Here is a 19,413-nt window from a genome sequence, read left to right on the forward strand (position 1 = left end):
ACAGAGAGAGACAGAGAGAGAGAGAGAGAGAGAGAGAGAGAGAGAGAGAGAGAGAGAAAGAGAGAAAGTAGTTAACATTGACATCAGTTATTTATTTATTTATTTTAATATGTAGAAGTCACCAGTTCATCCTACTTAATTCAGTCTTAAGGATTGTTCCTCCTTGGACTCTGAAAACATACTCAGCCTGATTGCCACTGTCTCCTCTTTTGAAGAGGATGCTGTTAAAATGAAAATTCCTTACTCCTAACTAGAAGGTAAAAAAAAAATAAATCATTATGAACAATTTGAGGGTTGTTTCTAACTGGAAGAATATTTATTATCAGAAGAGTTCATGGTTTTCCTGAGGATCAGCTATTATTTAAGCTCCTTTCTGTGGATTCACATTTTGTACTGGGCAGAGTAAGCACAACACTTACATTTACACTTGGTTCCTAAAAGTTTTTGAGTTATTGACTTTTCTGACAGGCCAGTGAAACTTATGGACCCTTTCTCAGAATGTATTTTTAAAAACATAAATAAGTTATATAGGATTAAATAGGAAGGCAAATATGTTGATATACCATTATCAAAATATTTTGAAAATCAATTCATAGTTGTCAGAGAAGACTAGTTTTCTAGTAGTTCCTTAGTATTTCTAGGGTAAAATATATGCATCTGTTTCATATTTAAAGTTCTTTATAACTTTACTCCAATATATCCTTCTTATCTTAAAATTAATTTCTTTCATACACTTTCCAATACAGCCAAACTGACCTACTTTATGTCATTTATGTGTATCATTTCATCTCCTTTATCTTCCTTCTTTTGTGCTTTTTGTCCCCCAGATCTTTCCCCTCTTAAAATTCCTAATTTTCTTCAAAGCTCATTTCAAAAGCCATTTTCTGTATGCAAAATTTCCTGATTCTCCCACCCTCAACTGCTAATGCCTTTCTGAAAATTAGCTTTATTTATTTTGTATTTGGGGGGGCGTATTTATTTTTCTGTATTCATATTGTTTCCCAGAAATTCCTTGAAAGTAGAGACTGTTACATTTCTTTTTTTTTTTTTTTTGCTGTGGGTGAGGCCACCAACTGAATTCGTCCCTGCCTTCAACATTTCTAATTATTGTTGTGCTAGGAATTTTGGAATGTTATTTTGTATAACTCTTAATTCTTTTCACTCTGACATTAATTTCTATGCAAGGTTTCAAACCTTTCTGACCTTAAGGTTCCAACAATTCCTAAACCCCTGAACAAAAGATTCCCAGTAGGAATTTCTTGGGAAAATGTTGCAGTTCTCTTTCCTTCTAATATAAAGTTTTTTTTATTTATTTGTTCATCAGCAACATCTTTAGCAGTCTGATGAAGCCTTTGGAGCAGTAAGGTGATACAGTAGATAGAGTGCAGGGCCTGAAGATAGGGAGAATCATCTTCCTGAGTTCAAATCTGGCCTCAGACACTAGCTGTGGGAACCTGAGCATGTCACTTGACCCTGTTTGCTTCAGGTCTTCATCTGGAAACATGAGCTGGAGAAGAAAATGGCAAACCACTCCAATGTCTTTGCCTCAAAAGAGGTCACAAAGACACAACTGAGAGAATGACTTCTTTCTCAGAATAACCTTTTTTGAATAATTGAAGGAAATGCTAAATTTCAGTTAGTGCTTATTAAAAATAAAAGTATAATATTTTCTCCATCAAAGACCACTAAAATTCCACTTATAGGGCTCTGTGTTAAGAACTCCTCCTCTATTGCAAAACTCCCGTGAGAGAAAGTACTAAAATTAGGTCAGTTTTATCAAAGCTCCATCCCTTCCTCAAAGGTCTTTAAGTGTCCTGTCTTCTATAGCTCAAATTAATGTCAACATAGGCCAGAAAATCTATACTACATTTCACTTTCATAGCTACCCTTTCATAAAAAAAAAATATTTTTCAAAAGAAATTGAAGAAACTTTTGGTATTGTCTAACCCTTGTCATACCCTATCCTCATCCTTCCCATTTCTCTCTGGAAAGAAAAGATGACTCAACTTCATAGACTTTTCACAGTTTTCAATGGATGAATATGGAAGCTAGCTGGGAGAGATTCTGTTAGGTTTCTGTTACCATTAGGCTTGTTCATTGTCTCTATTATATTTAGCCTGGTGAAGGCAGTATTATTAAACGTTTTTTTCCCCATATGAGAAAATTAGGCCCCAGCAAGTGATGTGACTAGCCCAAGGTTACATAAGATAATATACTATAAGTTAATTACATCTTATACTCATGGTAACTTAAAAAAATGTTACAAAATTTTCTGAGGCATCCCACCATTAATCTTTTGAAAATGATGCCATTATAAGATATGATCCAAATCCCTTGATATCATTTGATGTGTTTCCATAACACTTCCTAATTTTCTTTTAGTGCATTTTGAATGTCCTTGTTTTTTACCACCTGAACCCTCTTTGATGAATCTGCAATTTGCATTCTGCAATATACACATAGATCATTGATTTAATCCTCAGTAGCCTAAGCAGGAGTTGCTATGTCGGAACTGATTTGCACATATGCTTATGCTTTGTTGAACTCACTTGCAAGAGTTTTTAGTCTCATGAAATAGACAGCACTGGTATTAGGAATTGTTCCTTCAAATTGTGATATTTACTGTCCAATTATCCCAATAAAGTCCACCCTTATCTCTTTGGAGCTCTACTTACTTCTGGGCCATACTGCTTGCATAACATATATTTTTATAATTTATTGCTGTGGCTAATTTAAAAAAATCCCCTTTCTTCATGTGGTTTTCTCAGAGGAGGCTTCATAATTCTCTGGGTTTCAGTTGTTTTGGTTGGTCAGGAACATTTATAGAACCTTTCCATAAACAGGGAATATCTCTCTTTAGAATTTCCACAGGCCATCTTCCAAAGGACTGAAAAACACCTAGGTTGAACTCATTTATCTTATTGGTTTAGATTTGGTATTTTGTCAATAGTCAGTGGATTGTTATTATTTTGTTTTCATAATATGAAGTCTGTTATAAGTGGTATCATGTTAGACAGAATCCTATATTTGGAGTCAGAGGCATTTAATTAAAATTCTGACTTTGCTTCCTTTTTGATACTGAGCAACTTGCGTCTCTCCTTATTCAAGTTTCCTTGTCTGTAAAAAATGTGGCTTGGACTAAACCATGAAGCTTTAAATACATAATCTAATTTATGATCCAAATTGCATCTGTTAGAGAGTATTCCATGTGTATCAGCACAATGCTCCTGTACATTCAGGTTCTCACAAGTTTTGGCTTAACAGCTAAATATGGGGCAGCTAGATGGACCTAAGTTCAAATCCAGCCTCTGACACTTGACACTTACTTGCTGTGTGAACCTGGGCAAGTCACTTAACTCTCATTGTCTTGTAAAAACAAAAACAAAAACAAAAACAAACAAAAACCAACTAAACAGCTTGGTTAACATTTCTCACCTTGAGTCTCTGCCAAAAAGAATAAACACTTCTAATTTCTCCATTCCAGTTTTATGAAATTTAAAAAAAGTAACTTAGTTAAAATGAAAATCAATGATAAATATCAGGAAAAGACATGAAAAACAAACACTTTCAATTCCACTTTTCAAGTACAATCAACCTTTTAGTCTTCAAATGACTAAAACTTCAAATGCACTCTGTTAGTACCCAAATATGTTTATTAATTCAGTATTTTATCCAGGGAAATAGAGAAAAGTCTTAGGATCATTTTCACTACTGATATCTTAAACACGACATGAGAAGAATCACACTATACCAAGTAAAGACACTCAGAATTTGCTCCTCTAGCATTGTAGCTTTTCTTTAATATCAATGGTCAAGACTGAAATCACAGGAAGAAAAGGAAAATCTCTAACATTGGAGAAAATCCCCCGCTTCCTTCTTTTCTCCCTACCACTCATGGCCATTTTCTTCCTCTATTCTTTTTTATTTTTTTATTTTTTACCCAGTGTCATTTTCAAAACCTCCTGCTTTATAGGTGTTCATTTGCTTCATGCCTAGCATCCAGAAACAGGATGTTTAAGAGCCTTTTCCCCGGTTAGTGGATCTTTCCTGCTAGACTATTGTAGGAACCTGGTAGTAATCCAGAGAGAGGCTCAGTATTTGCAACTGCCAGGGACCAGGGGCCCTTCTTTGTTAAAGGCCAAAGGAAAGACCAGGAGAGCATTACCATAATTCCCCTAGCATCACACCACCTTGGAAACATGAAAAAAAAAACTTACAGACCCCCAGAACTAGCTCTGAAAACAGCAGCATGAAAAAGCCTAAGCTTGGGTTAGTGCTTCTCTACCCATAGGTGAACAGAGTTAAATTAAAAAAAAAAATTCAAAGTTAAAAAATGAATTGTAAAAAAAGAGTAAACAATAAAAAAATTTATCATTAAAGCTACTATGGTGGAAAGTTAGAACAAGGCATAAACTCAGAAGAAGACAACAGTGTGAAAATAGTTACCAAAAAAAGGCCTTAGGAAAAAATGGTAATTGGACACAAACCACATAAGAATTCTTAGAAGAGTTAAAGAAAGAGATGAGTGTGGTGGAGGGAAAATTAGGAAAAGAAATGAGAGTGATGAAGAAAATAAGGAAAGGAAAAGTAATAGATTTGTAAAAGAGACACAAACAAATACTGGGAAAAAATCACCTTAAAAAGCAAAACTGGCCAAATGGAAAAAGGGATTTTAAAAATCTCACCAAAAAAAATCATTCTTAAAAAAATTGGAATTGGGCAAGGAAAAGCTGAGGGCTACATGAGATATGAAGAAACAATGAACAAAGTCAAAAGAATGAAAAAAAAAGAGAAGAAAATGTGAGATACCTCATTGTAAAAGTAACTGAAAATAAATTAAGGAGAGGTAATTTAAGAATTATTAGACTGTATGAAAGCTATGGTCAAAGAAAGATCCTAGATATCATATTTCAAGAAATGTTCAGGGCAGCTAGGTGGCACGGTAGATAAAGCACTGGCCCTGGATTCAGGAGGACCTGAGTTCAAATTCAGCTTCAAACACTTGACACTACCTGTGTGACCCTGGGTAAGTCACTTAACCCTCATTAGCCCCCTCCCCCCAAAAAAAAGAAATGTTCAAGGAAAATCTTAGATCCTGAGGGTTATGGAGAAATTGAAAGAATCAACAAATCACCTCTTGAAAGAGATCCCTAAATGAAAACTACCATGAGTAATACAGCCAAATTCCACATTAAAAGCATATAGGAGGGGGCAGCTAGGTGGCGCAGTAGATAAAGCACCTGCCCTGGATTCAGGAGTACCTGAGTTCAAATCCAGCCTCAGACACTTGACACTTACTAGCTGTGTGACCCTGGGCAAGTCACTTAACCCCCATTGCCCCACAAAACAAAACAAAACATATAGGGATTGTAATATGATATTCCGGAACATAAAAAGCTAGGATTACAACCAAGCATAACCATTCCTGCAAAATGGAGTGTAACTCTTCAGGAGAAATATAGATATGTAATGAAAGAGAGAATTGTCAAGCACTCCTGATGAAAAGAGTGGAGCTGAATAGAAACTATGACAAACAGAAGATTTAAGAGAAACATAAAAAGATAAATGTGAATGAGTAATCATAATAGATTTCATAAAATTAAACTTTAAATTTCTATATGGGACGACTACTCATGTAACCATTTTTTGGGGGGGGGGTGCAATGAGGGTTAAGTGACTTGTCCAGGGTCACACAGCTAGTAAGTGTCAAGTGTCTAAGTCTGGATTTTATCTCAGGTCCTCCTGAATCCAGGGCCAGTGCTTTATCCACTGAACCACCTAGTTGCCCCTACTCATGTAACTTCTAAGAAATTTATCATTATTAGCGCAGTTAAAAGGAGTTTATACAGACAGAGGTCATCTGTGTGAGTTGAATATATTGGGAAGATCTCTTAAAAGAAAGGTCAAGAAAGAGGGGTGCACGTGGAGAAGGGGGAAGCTAGAGGTAAAATTGGTGAAGTTTTCCCATATAAAAGAATTGCACAGGGAAGAGGTGTTTGTGGTTCTTTTTGTTTGTTTTTTTTTTAGAGTGGAGTGAGATATAGGAATGCATGGTGGGCAATGCTTGAACCTCACTCTCATAAGAATTGGTTCAAAGAGGGAAGACTCTCTCTCTCTCTCTCTCTCTCTCTCTCTCTCTCTCTCTCTCTCTCTCTCTATATATATATATATATATATATATATATATATATATATATATTTGCTTGAAGGACAAAGGTCTCAGATCCCCTCCTCCTCCCCCTCAGGCTAAAGTCACATGGTTCAAAGAGCCCTGTTCTCAACAAGGTCCTCCTGAGTTCTATCCATATAAGGAAAATAAGAGGCATGGGAATACTGTGTTCCAATTAGCTAGTTTTTGCGTGAAGATTGTAACCCTTGAATAATCGGACCAATGATGAAAAAGGGGAGGGCCCATCTGCGCTAGGGTCTAGGGTATAAAACAGGGCCTGCGAGCCCCTTTTCTTTGCACCCATTTAGCTGCACACTAGGGTGCCTTTTCGAGAGAAGGAAATAAAAGAGCTTTTGTCACTTCGCTGCTGAGTTCCTGAGAATTATTGAGAAGAGGATGAATTTTTCCCTCACAATATATATACACTCAGTTGTGTGTATAGAAATGTTATTTACTGAATAGGAAAAAAGGAGGGGAGAGGTATAAGAAAAGGAGGAAATGGTAAAGGGGAGGGCAGATTAAGGGAGGCGGTGGTTAGAGACAAAATAGATGTTTGAGGAGGGACAGGTCCAACGAGCATACAGAGACAGAGACAGACATAGAAAGACAGAGGCAGGCAAAACCAGAGAACCAGAGAGAGAGCCACACACACTCACACACTCATACACACACACATACACTCACACACACACACACACACACACACACACACGGAGTAATAAATAAAAGAAAATTGGGACTCATGATGAAAATATGCTACTCACCTCCAAAGTGAGAACTGATGAACTCTGAGTGTAAATTGAAGTAACATTTTCTCACTTTGTCTTGATTTTTTAAAAAAATATGACTAATTTTGAAATGTTTTATGTGATTTCACATGTATAATTGATATTATATTGCTTGTCTTCTCAGTGGGCAAGATGAGGGTGAGGGAGGATGAGTGGGAAGGAAGATGAGAATTTGGAAATAAAATAAGGAGAAAAGTATGTTTAAAATTAATTAATTAAAATGTTAAAAAATTTAAATACTTTCCAAACAAGTCACATGAGGGAAAAAAGAAGGATGGAAAAGTAGGAAGGGACTAGTTTAAGAAGAACTTTGAATGACAAACATTTTGTATTTTTTTGCTGGAGGCAATAGGAAGATACTGGAGTTTATTGAGTTAGAAAGTGACAAGGTCAGACCTGTTCTTTAGGGAAATCACTTTAGTCATTGAATAGAGCAGATGGATTGGATAGGGGAGGGACTTGAAATAGGCAGATCCTCCAGAAGGCTGTTGAAATAATCAAGTCATGACCTTCACTAGAAGAGTGTCAGTGTCAGAAGAGACAAAGGGGTATATCTGAGAAATGCTACTAGGATTATTGTTCTTGTTCACTCATTCATTCATATATGATTCTTCATGACCATGTGAACCATACTGTCTATAGGGTTTTCTTGACAAAGGTCCTACAATAGTTTTCCATTGCCTTCTTCAGTGGACTAAAGCAATCAGAAGTTAAGTGACTTGTTCATATAGCTAATGAGTATGTGAAACAATAGTGAATGTCTGAGGCTGAATTTGAACTCGTCTTTTTGACTCCAGGTCCAGAGCTCTGTTGAGCGACCTATCTGCCTCCTTGAGTAATCCAGAATGACTTCTAGGTTTCAAGCCTGATGGACTATTAGTACTAGTAGTACAGTTACAGGGGAAATCAGAAGTGAGAAGGGTTTGGGGGTAAAGATAAGTCCTTTTTAGTATGTACTGAGTTTAAAATGTTTATTGAACATCTAGTTTTAGATGTCTGAAAGGTAGTTGTAGATATAAGATTAGAAGTCAGCAAAAACACTGAGCAAGAAAAGCAGATTAAAGATTAATCTGGGGAAGCTAGGTAGCACAGTAGAGCACCAGCCCTGGAGTAAGAAGGACCTGAGTTCAAATCCGGCCTCAGACACTTTATACTTACTAGCTGTTTGACCTTGGGCAAGTCATTTAACCTTCAATGCCCTGCAAAAAAAAAGGAAAGAAAAAGAAAAAAAAATTAATCTGCACTGAGATTGTTTAAAAATCCATTAGAGTTGATGAGAATACCAAGTGAACGAGTATAGACTAGAAGAGAAGCGGGTGCAGGACAGAATGATTGGAGAGTGTGATCTGGAAGGATGATCGAATCCAGTACAGTAGACAGAGAAGAGGGGCTTATAGAGGTGGAAAAATAGGACAAAATAGTGTCCTGAAAACCTAGAGAGAAGAGAGTATAAAGGAAGAAAGAATACTCCACAATGTCAAGACCATAGAGAAGTCAAAGAGAATGAAGATTTTAGAAAGAACAGTGGATTTGGCAGCTAAGAGATTGTTAGTAATTTTGGAGAGAGGAGGTATAGTTACAGATCTGATAATGTAAATAGCCACATTATAAGGGGTTAAGAAAATAGTGAGAGGTGAGATAGTGGAGGTACCCTGTTGAAGATAGCATTCTTGAGGAATTTAGTTACAAGAGGAAGAAGAGAAATAAGATCATAGCAGGAATGGAAGAATCAAGTAGTGTCTTTGGAAGATAATGAGTTCAGTTTTGGACATTCTGAGCTTAAGATTTCCATTCAAGATGCCTAATAGACACTTGGAGACATGAGATTAAATATATAGAGAGATATTAAGGCTAGTTAAGTACATTTGAGAGTCATCAGCATAGAGATGATAAATACATCCTATTGGAGCTAATGAGATCACCAAGTGAAATAGTATGGAGGAAGAAGAGGAGGCAGGACAGAGCCCTATGAGACACTCATGGTGAACTAGTTCTTTGCCATGTGCTTTCCCTGCACATATGATTAACTAAGATTGTACTTTATATTTGATCCCATTTTCATTAGTGATTTTGTTTAAGGACTTGTCTAAGAGGAGAATGTGCCCTGGATTGGTGAAATATTTTGTTGTTGTTGTTACTGCTGTCCTTGCTATCCCTTTTCAGTAAATCCATTATCTAAAACCTAATGGAATTCAGCTGATTCAACTGATAATGGGAAGTATGCCAGTGGAGGCTAGTATATGATGGCACTTAAAATTTTAGTGCCACAGGGTTACCTCCAAAACTCTAAAAGAAGCAGTAATCATCCTTAGAGAAAATTGACTTTGAGTTCTGTACGGGGCTAAAATTCTAGCTAGTCTGTCTAAAATATCTAATGAGTGGTCGCCAATAAATTATAAGCTTTAGCAAGAGTTTAGACTTTTAAGCATTTATTAAGGAGAATAAGAATTTGGTAGAGAGAGAAAGGCCTAGATTCATCTATCTATCAAAGGGAGAGCATGTTTTAGCTCCACTCTCCATGAGAATCCTCATGAAAAGAGAGAATGAGCCACACCTCCTTCATCCAACATGCCTCCTGTGAAACTGGGAACATCTCATCCACTTGCATATACACAGCTCCAAGGTAATTGGTTGGTAGCCTTGACTGACAGTACCTATGAGCAAACTTCACTTCCTGACACCAAGGAAAGGTGCATGCCTTGCCCTCAGACGCCTTCTCCTCGTGGAGAAGCTTTCCCACAGTAAGTCTCCAGCAGGTGGCGTCATTCCAATTGTTACAGTACAGAATAAAGTATGCCTGCAGAAAGGAGCATCACACATATATAATAACAAATTAAAATAGTTTTTCAGTTCTTTTTTATTTGTGCCTGACTCTGACCCCATTTGGGGTTTTCTCAGGAAAGATACTGGAGTAGTTTGCCATTTCCTTCTTCAGCTCATTTTACAGATGAAAAAACTGAGGCAAACAGGTTTAAGTGACTTGCCCAGGGTCACACATTTAGTAAGTATTAGGGGTCAAATTTGAACTCAAGTTGTAAGGAAGGTGCAGAACTTCATTGCTAGAGAAAGTTTACTTATATGGTGGTTCTCTCATCTGGTATTGAAAATCATAATCTCTATACCCTACAAACACCCTGTCCCAACCTATCCCCACCAAACATGGTTAAATTCTCACAAACAACAAAAAATTAGTAAAATATTCATAGCCTTTGTCATAGAGATCCTGCTGTGAGGCATATGCCCCCAAGACATCAAAGGTAGAAAGGTACCATATTCAGTAAAACATTGATAGCAGGATTTTTTTTGGTGTTGTTAATATCAAAGAACTAGAAACAAACTATATGGCTATGGATTAGAGAATGGCTAAACAAACTGTGTTACATGAATATAATGGAATATGACCATGAATTCATAGAAGCATCAAAAAACATGAAATGATTTAAAGGAAAATATACAAGTTTACAACAATGTAAATGGAAAGATCTAACACACACACACACACACACACATATACACATACACACATACACACAAACTCAACAGTAAATGCTGAAGTTATAAAGAAAAGGCTTAGCCCAAAGAGAAGATAGTAGAAAATAGCTCTGCTTTCTCCTTTGACTGGGTCCATGTGTGTAGAATATTGTATAAATGTCAGATTTTTCCCAATATATTGATAAGTTCTGATGATTTTTCTAGTCTTTCTCTCTTTCCTTTTCATTTAAAAAAATCCCTTATTATTAAAGGATGGTTCTCTGGAGAGGGGAAAAAGGGATATAGGGAGAAATCTATGTCAGTGGTATCAAACTCAAATAGAAATTGACCACTAAACCATATATAAGGATCTTGTGGGCTGCATATTGACTTAGAAAATGACGTATTGCTGTTGTTTATGTTCTATTACATTTTATTTATTTTGTTAAATATTTCCCAATCACAGGCCAGGGTCATGTATGTAATAGAAAAACAAAAAATATCAATAATTTTTTAAAAAGCACACAGTTTCCTTATTGGCATATGCTATCTTTTTTTTTAATTTTCCCCCAGAGTTTATCACAGTGTTTGACATATAGTAAGTGAATAAATGCTTTTTTTTCCATTTATATGAAAAGGAAGATGCCATATAAAGTCAAGTATCTATGCCAATACTTTTTTTTTGGTAGTGACCTGGATGCTTTATCCTGATATAAAAATCGATAGGTTATTTTAAAAACCTCATTAGGAGTTCTTTCCATTTGAAAGTCTTGAACTTTTAATGGAAGCACTAATGAGCAAATAGGGTAGTGGGAAGAGCATTGGACTAGAGAGTGGAGGACCATATTCTATTCTTGGTTTTGTAACCAATTAGGCATGTCACTTTGAGTGAATCACTTTGCTTACCTGGAATATTATTTTCTCATAAGAAATTATGAAATTGACAGTTTCTAAGGAAACTGGAAAGACCTTTATGAACTGATGCCCATCTGAGATATGTTTCATCTAGGCAGCTAAGTAGGAGAGTGGCTAGAGCACTGGACCTAGAGTCAGGAAGATCTGTGTTCAAATTTTGACCTCATACACTTACTATCTATATGATCCTGAACAAATTGTTTAACCATTCTTTGCTTCAGTTTTCTCCTCTGTTAAATTATTTGTAAAATTCCACAATAATTTCTTTCCTTTTTTGTGACTAGGAAATATGAATTGTGTGAACTACTATATCATGGAATGACCAAGATTCTAGGTTTATCCATCTGATGAGTTCATGTGTGTGAGGAATGCTCTTTTTCACATGTTATATTTTTAAAGGTGGGAAATCATGGAGCTTTATTTTTTAACATTCACTTTTTAACATTGAATTCCAAATTCTGTCCCTCCTTCTAGCCCCATGCCTACCCATTGAGAAGACAGGCAATATAATATACATTATATATGTGGAGTAATTAAAAATATTGCCATATTAGTAATATTGCACAAAATAGCAATAAAATGAAATAATATGCTTCAAACTGCATTCATCAGTTCATACTCTGTAGATGGATAATATTTTTCATTGTTAATCCTTAGGAATTATCATGGATTTTCATGTTGATCAGTGTAGATAAATCTTTCACATTTGATCATCATTATAATATTACATGTCCTGTGTACAATTTTCTCCTGATGTCAATTTGCATTAGTTGATAAGTCTTCCAGGATTTTTCTTCTGAAAGCATCCTGCATATCATTTCTTACATCACAATAGTATTCCATCAAAATGACATTAAACAATATTTTTAAGCCATTCCCCAATTGATGGGCATCCATTCAATTTCTAATTCTTTGCCACCATAAAAAGAACTGCTTGAAATATTTTGCACATGGGGGTCATTTTCCTTTTTCTCTTAACTCTTTGGGATACAGACCTCGTCATGGTGTATTGCTGGGTCAAAGGCTATTCATAGTTTTATATCCCTTTCTACATAGTTCCAAATTGTCTCCTGAATTTGCATTAGCATGCATATTTTTCCACATCCTTTCCAGTGTGGGGACCAATTTTTAATTGGGAGTATTAGCTAAGCGGCTTGCCACAATATTGGAGCAAGGAAGGAGACCAGTAGCTTTCCTCAAAACAGAACAAGATTTATTTTAACAAGAATGAACTTAAAAAAAACACAAACTGGATCAGTAGAATCAAGAGAAAGGAAATAAAATGGGGAAAGGGAAATTATAATACCTGAAAAAATACCACCGCCCAGGAATCAGCTGAGAATACACAGCAGAATGCCTGTTGCCTCCCAGCTTTCCCCTAGCAAGCCCAATTCTCCCCCAATCTCAGAAAACACCCCCACACAGCCCCAGCCAATGGGATGGCCACTCTGACAGTCACATGACTGCCTTCACTAGGCTTCCAATCATCATAATTTTGCCAGGGCCATGTAGGTGTCAGTGAGGGGTGAAGAGGTGAGGTGCCAGCTCCATGGCAACAGGGACAACCAGTGGGTGGAACACCATGTGGTTTGCGGAGCCCTAGGCCAGTGCGCACTGAGGCACAAAAACCTCAAATAACAACCAATTCTTTACACCAGCATTTATCATTTTCCTTTTCTGTCATGTTAGCCAATCTGATGAGTATGAAGCAGACCATTCAGAGTTCTTTTAATTTACATTTCTCTAATAATTAGTCATTTAGAGCAATCTTCATATCACAATTGATAGCTTTGATCTCTTCTGAAACTGCCATTTGAAATGCTATGACTATAAAGGAATGTCTCTTATTTTTTGTTTTAATAAATTTGGCCCATTTCACTACTTATTTGAGAAATGATGCCTTTATCAGTGAAATGCTATAAATTTTTTTCTAGTTTCCTGATTTCCATGTAAATTTGTCTTTATTGATTTTGTTTGTGAAAAACCTTTTTAACTTTGTATAATCAAAATTATACATTTTGCCTCCTGCAATTTTTTCTATTTCTAATCTTCCCTCATCCATATATCTGGCAAGTACTTTCCCCCATACTCCCTAATTGGTTTATTTTATCCTTTGTGTCTAAATCATGTGTCATGGGGCAGCTGGGTGGTACAGTGACTAGAGTACTGGTCCTGGAGTCAGAAGGATCTGAGTTCAAATATGACCTCAAGCATTTATTGTGTGACCCTGGAAAAGTCACTTAACCCCAATTGCCTCTAACAAAAAAAAGTAAATCCTGTGTCCATTTTGACATTATCTTGGTATATGCGGTGGGATGTCAGTCTTTTATCTGAGTACTTTCTAATTTTCCCAGCAGTTTTTATTAAATAGTGTTCTCTTAACCCTAAAAGCTTGAATCTTTGGGGGATTATCAAATGATAGGTTACTATGATGATTTACTTCTGCATATTGTGTACTGAATCTATTCCATGGACCTATTTCTTATCCAGTATAGATTGTTTGGTAGATTACTGATTTGTAATATAGCTTGATATCTTATATTGCTAGGCTATTTTGTTCATTTTTTTTATTCCCTTGATATTATTGAGCTTTTGTTTTTTCATATGAATGCCATGTTTCTCTAGCTCTATAAAATCACTGTTGAATAGTTTGACTGGTATGACACCGAGTAAATACATTAATATAACTAGAATTGTCATTTCTTATTATATTGTCTCAATAACTATGAACAATTACTATTACTCCAATTTAGTCTTTATGTGAAAAGTGTTTTGCAATTGTGTTCATTTACTTTTTAGTATGTCTTGGCAGGTAGACTCCCTAATATCTCATAGTATCTGTATTTATTATAAATAGAATTTATCTTTTTATATTTTCCTTTTGGGTGTTATTGGTAATTAAAATTTTGGGGAGAGCCAAGATGGCAGAGAAAGGTGGCAACTTGCCTTAGCTCTTCAGACTCCACTAAACCCCTTTAAACAATGTGATAAAAACAATTCCTGGGGTGACAGAAAAAAAAAAGGATAAGGTGAAATAATTTTCCAACCAAAGACAACTTAGAAGATTGGAAGAAAAGGTCTTTTTACTTGTGTAAAAGGATTGTACAATCCAGCACAGGTCTCGTCAGGATAGACTGCACACCAGCAAATCAGAAGTAGATCTTGAGAATCATTGAATGTAGAATGACGACTTCTGGAACTCTTAGCCCACAGATAATATTAGGGTTGAACAATTAGCAAAAGGAGATTAGAGGGTCTTCTTTGATAGCACTGAGGCAGGACTCTGTTGTTTGCTGATATTCAGATCCAGGTCACAATCCTGGGTGGCAGCCTTACAGCCACAGAGATTCAGGGACTCTAGTCACAGTTTCAGGGCCTCACATACCAGAGCACAGGCCAGAAGAGTATTAAATATGCTTCTTAGATCACACCACCATACAAAACTTACAGTCCTGAGAAGTATCTCTGAAAACAGCTGTAAAAGATAAAAGACCCCTGAATCTTGAAACACCGTGTCCTCCACCTGGGAAGCAGAGCCCCACTTTAGCAATGGATTAAGAGTCAAAAATAGGGTGGAAAAATGAGCAAACAACAGAAAAAATCTGGCCATAGAAAGTTACTATTGTAACAAGGAAGATCAAAACACACACTCAAAAAAAGAGAGCAAAGCCAAAGCTCCTTTATCCAAAGCTTCCACAAAAAAATATAAATTGATCCCAGGACATGGAAAGGCTCAAAAAGAACTTTGAAAATCAAGTAAGAAAGGTACAGGAAAAATTAGAAAAAGAACTGAGAGTGATATAAGAAAATCATGAAAAAAAGAGTCAACAGTTTGGTAAAGTAGACCAAAAATTCTGAAGAAAATGTCATCTTAAAAAAACAAACAAACAAAAACTGGATAGGCCAAATGATAAAAGAGTTATAAAAAGCCAATGAGGAGAAGAATGTATGGAAAAGTACAACTGACAAAATGAAAAAGAAGGTGTAAAAGTTCACTAAAGAAAATAATTATCTAAAAAGTAGAATTGGCCAAATGGAAAAGGAGATACAACATTAGAATTGAGAAGATGTCAGAGGAAAGACATTAAATGCACAGAGCTCCTGACACAATTACCCCCCCAAACAGCAATAAAACAACTCTTGGAGCAGCAACACCCACAAAAACACAAGTCGAGATTATTTTCCATCCAAAGACAGCTTAAAGGGAGCAATACTGGGGGTGCAAAGTGTCAAACCCCAAGATTGCCCCAAATACAGTAACCAGGCAGGCTGTACCAGAGAAACTTACTCCTGAGCCTCCAAATCTGTGGCAGCACTGGAGTCTTCTGGAACTGAACTTGAGATTGGGTGAGAGGTCTGAATGACTGCCTGGGGTGGGGAGTTCTATGGGGGAATACAAGCGTGTCTGTAGGACCTAAGGAGTAATTTGGCTATCCAACCCCAGAAGGAACCAGGAAGAAATCTTGAGCATCAGGAAGCCCAGGTGGGGGAAAGGCACAGGCTCTTTGAAGCTAAGAACCATCATAGCACACAAAATTCTGCTAGCTCATTAATTAGCCAGTGGGCTTGAGGTTATCTTTGGACCAGAGAACTGGACATGGTGAGAGAAAAACCTACCCTTCCTCAAATCAAAACACCTGGGGCCCTCTGAAGCTTGGTACAGTGTAGATCAGAAGTAGGGCCCCACTGTAAGAGGGAGTTAAAAGTCAAGTAAATGATGGCCAGATGGCAAGCAAAGAAAAATGAGAACTATAGAAAGTTTCTTTATCCACAAGGAAGATCAAGTTGCACCCTCAGAAGAGGATAACAACCCCAGGGCCCAAACATCCAGAGCTTCAAAGAAAAATATGAAATGGTCTCAGGTCATAGAAGTGCTCAAAAGGGACTTTGAAGAGAAAGTAGGAGAGATGGAAGGAAGATTTAGAGAGGTGGAGGAATGAATGGGAAAAGAAGTGACAGCAATGCAGGAGAGTCATGAGAAAAAAGTTAACAGCTTGAAAAGCCAAATGGAAAAGGAGATAGAAAATCTCTCAAAAGAAATCAAGTACCAAAGAATTAGGATTGAACAAATGGAAATTGGTGGCTTTATTAGAAAACAAGACACAGTAAAACAAATACAAATGAATAAAAAAAAATAGATGGCAATATGAAATATCTCCTTGGAAAAACAGTTGACCTGGAAAATAGATCCAGGAGAGATAATTTGAAAATCATTGTACTACCTGAAAGCAATGACCAAAATAAGACTTTAGATAGCATCTTCCAAGAATTTATAGGGGGAAATTGCTCTGATATTCTAGAAGCAGTAGGTAAAATAGAAATTGAAGGAATCCACCAATCACCTCCTGAAAGAGATCCCAAAAGGAAAACCTCCAGAAATATTATAGCCAAATTCCAGAGCTCCAAGGTCAAGGAGAAAATATTGCAATCAGCTAGAAAAAAGAAATTAAAATACTGTGGAGTTCCAATGAGGCTAAAACAATATCTAGCAACATCTACATTAAAGGACTGGAGGGCATGGAGTATGATATTCCTGAGGGCAAAAGAACTGGGAATACAGCCAAGAATCATGGATCCAGCAAAACTTTGTATAATCTTTCAGAGGAAAAAATGGGACATCAATGTAAAACAGGACTTTCAGGCATTTGTGATGAAAAGCCTTGAACTGAATAGAAAATTTGACTTTCAAATACAAGACCCTAAAGAAGCATAAAAAGTTAAAAAAAAATCATGAGGGATATTAAAAGATTAAATTGTTTACATTCCTACATGGGAAGATATTACTTGGAATTCATAAGAACTTTCTCCATATTATTTTAGCTGAAAAGAATGCAGTTATACAGAGGAGACAGGTCTGAACTGAATATGAAGGGATGGTATCTCTTAAAAGAGCACTTATTTTTTTGTCGTTTGTTTACCCTTGTTTTTTGTGGGGCAGGCAGGGGGGAGGTTTATGTCTGGGGCCAGATTTGGGTTTGGGTCTTCCGGGGTCCAGGGCTGGTGCTTTGTCCCCTGTGCCACCTAGCTAACCCATGATGACATCTTTAAAATAGAGTTGAAGGGTAGGAGGAATGCACTGGTGGGGGGGGGGAGAAGAGAGGTAGAATGGGGAGAGGTAGCTCACATGAAGGAAACAAGAAGAAAGCTTATGGAGGGGAGGGGAAGAGGGGGAATGGGTGGGGCAGTGAGTAAAGCTTACTATTATCAGAATTGGTTCAAAGAGGAAATAACATACATACTCAAGTGGGTATAGTCATATATTTTGCCCTGAGGCAATGTAGGAGGGGAAAGAGATTGGAGGGGGGAGAAGAGAAGAAGGAAGGAAGGGCAGATTGAGGCAGGGTGCAGTGAAAAGCAAAAATCTTTTAAGGAAGGCAAAGATGTTCTGCATAACTGCACATGTATTACATATTGAATTGATTGATTTCAAAGGGAAGGTTGAAGAGGGAGGGAGGAAGAAACATTTAGAACACAGAATTAGCTCAAAGACTTTAACCTCATCAGAGTGGGTTCAAGGAGGGAATAACATATACACCCAATTGAGAGGAATAATCTATTTAACGCTACAGGAAAGTAGGTGTGGAAGAGGATAAGAAGGGAAGGGTGAAAGAAGTGAGGGCAGAACCTGGGAGGGGGAAGTCAGAAGCAAAACACTTTTGAAGAGGAATAGGGTAAAAGAAGATAGAAAATAGAGTAAATACCATGGGAAGGGAATAGGATGGAGAGAAATAGTTATGATGATTGACTATAATGGCAAAATATATGGTTCGTACTTTGTGGGGCTATTGTGAAGAAAATTCTTTGTCAAGTTTAAGGTATTATATAAAAGTTATGATGAACAGGATGCTATCAGAAAAACCTGGAAAGACCTGCTTGAACTGAAGTCAAGTGAAATGTACTTCATACAAAATAACAGCAATAGTGTAAGATAATCTGCTGGGAAGCACGTGGTTATTCTCAGCAATGCAAAGATCAAGTATAACTCTGAAGGACTTATGAAAATTGTGATCCATCTACAGAGAAAGAATTGATGGTATCTGAAAAGAGATTGAAGCGTGTGTGTGTGTGTGTGTGTGTGAGTGAGTATACACACCCACACACATGTGTATTTGTGCATAGATAGATAGGATAGTTCCTTAATTGCAAGTTTTGTTTTTATCTGTTTTCTCTCACAACCTAGCTAATGTGGAGATTTTTTCCATGAGTACTCATGTATAACTTATATTGAATTGCTTGAGTTCTTGGGGGTGGGGGTGGGAAGGGAGGGAGGAAGAGAAGTTGGACCACAAAGTTTTTAAAAAATTCATGTCAAAAATTTTTTTCATGTAATTTTGAAAATAAAATTCTCAACAGAAATAAACAAAACATTATGGATCATTTTGATTACATTAAATGAAAAAAATTTTGTGCAAAAATAAGCAATGAAGCCAAAATTAGAAGGAAAGCAGAAAGCTGGGAACAATTTTTACAGCCAGTGTTTCTGAAAGAGGCCTCATTTCTAAAATATATGTTGAACTAAATAAAATTTATAAGAAGGCAAATCATTCCCCAATTGAGATATGGTCGAAGGATATGAACAAGCATTTTTCAGATGAAGAAATCAAAACTATCTATTATATTTAAAAAATACTCTAAATCACTATTGATAAGAGAAATGCAAATTAAAATACCTCTGAAGTACCACCTCACCCCTATCAGATTGACTACTATGACATAAAAAAGAACAAAAATAAATGTTGGAGAAGCTATGGAAAAATCGCAACACTAATACATTGTTGTTGGAATTGTGAACTAATCCAACCATTCTGTAGAACAACTTGGTACTAAACCCAAAGGGCTGTGGAGCTTTGTATACCCTTTGACCCAATGATACTACTACTAAGTATCACAAAGAGATCATAAAAATGGGGAAAGGACCCATAGGTACAAAAATATTTATAGTAACTCTCTTTCTTGTGGCAAAGAATTGGAAATGGAGGGAATGCCCATAAATTTTGGAAAGGCTGTACAAGTTGTAATATATGAATGTAATGGAATAACATTGTACTATAAGAAATAATGCGTAGGCAG

General features: G+C 36.5%; 1 protein-coding gene across 1 annotated transcript in view; it reads left to right on the forward strand.

Moving 5' to 3' along the window:
- The window catches only part of CFAP47 (cilia and flagella associated protein 47), an 849,402-nt gene that overhangs the window by 752,888 nt on the left and 77,101 nt on the right, over nucleotides 1–19,413 (forward strand).

The sequence above is a fragment of the Dromiciops gliroides genome, chromosome 3, assembly GCF_019393635.1.
Source record: "Dromiciops gliroides isolate mDroGli1 chromosome 3, mDroGli1.pri, whole genome shotgun sequence".
Classification (NCBI taxonomy): domain Eukaryota; kingdom Metazoa; phylum Chordata; class Mammalia; order Microbiotheria; family Microbiotheriidae; genus Dromiciops; species Dromiciops gliroides.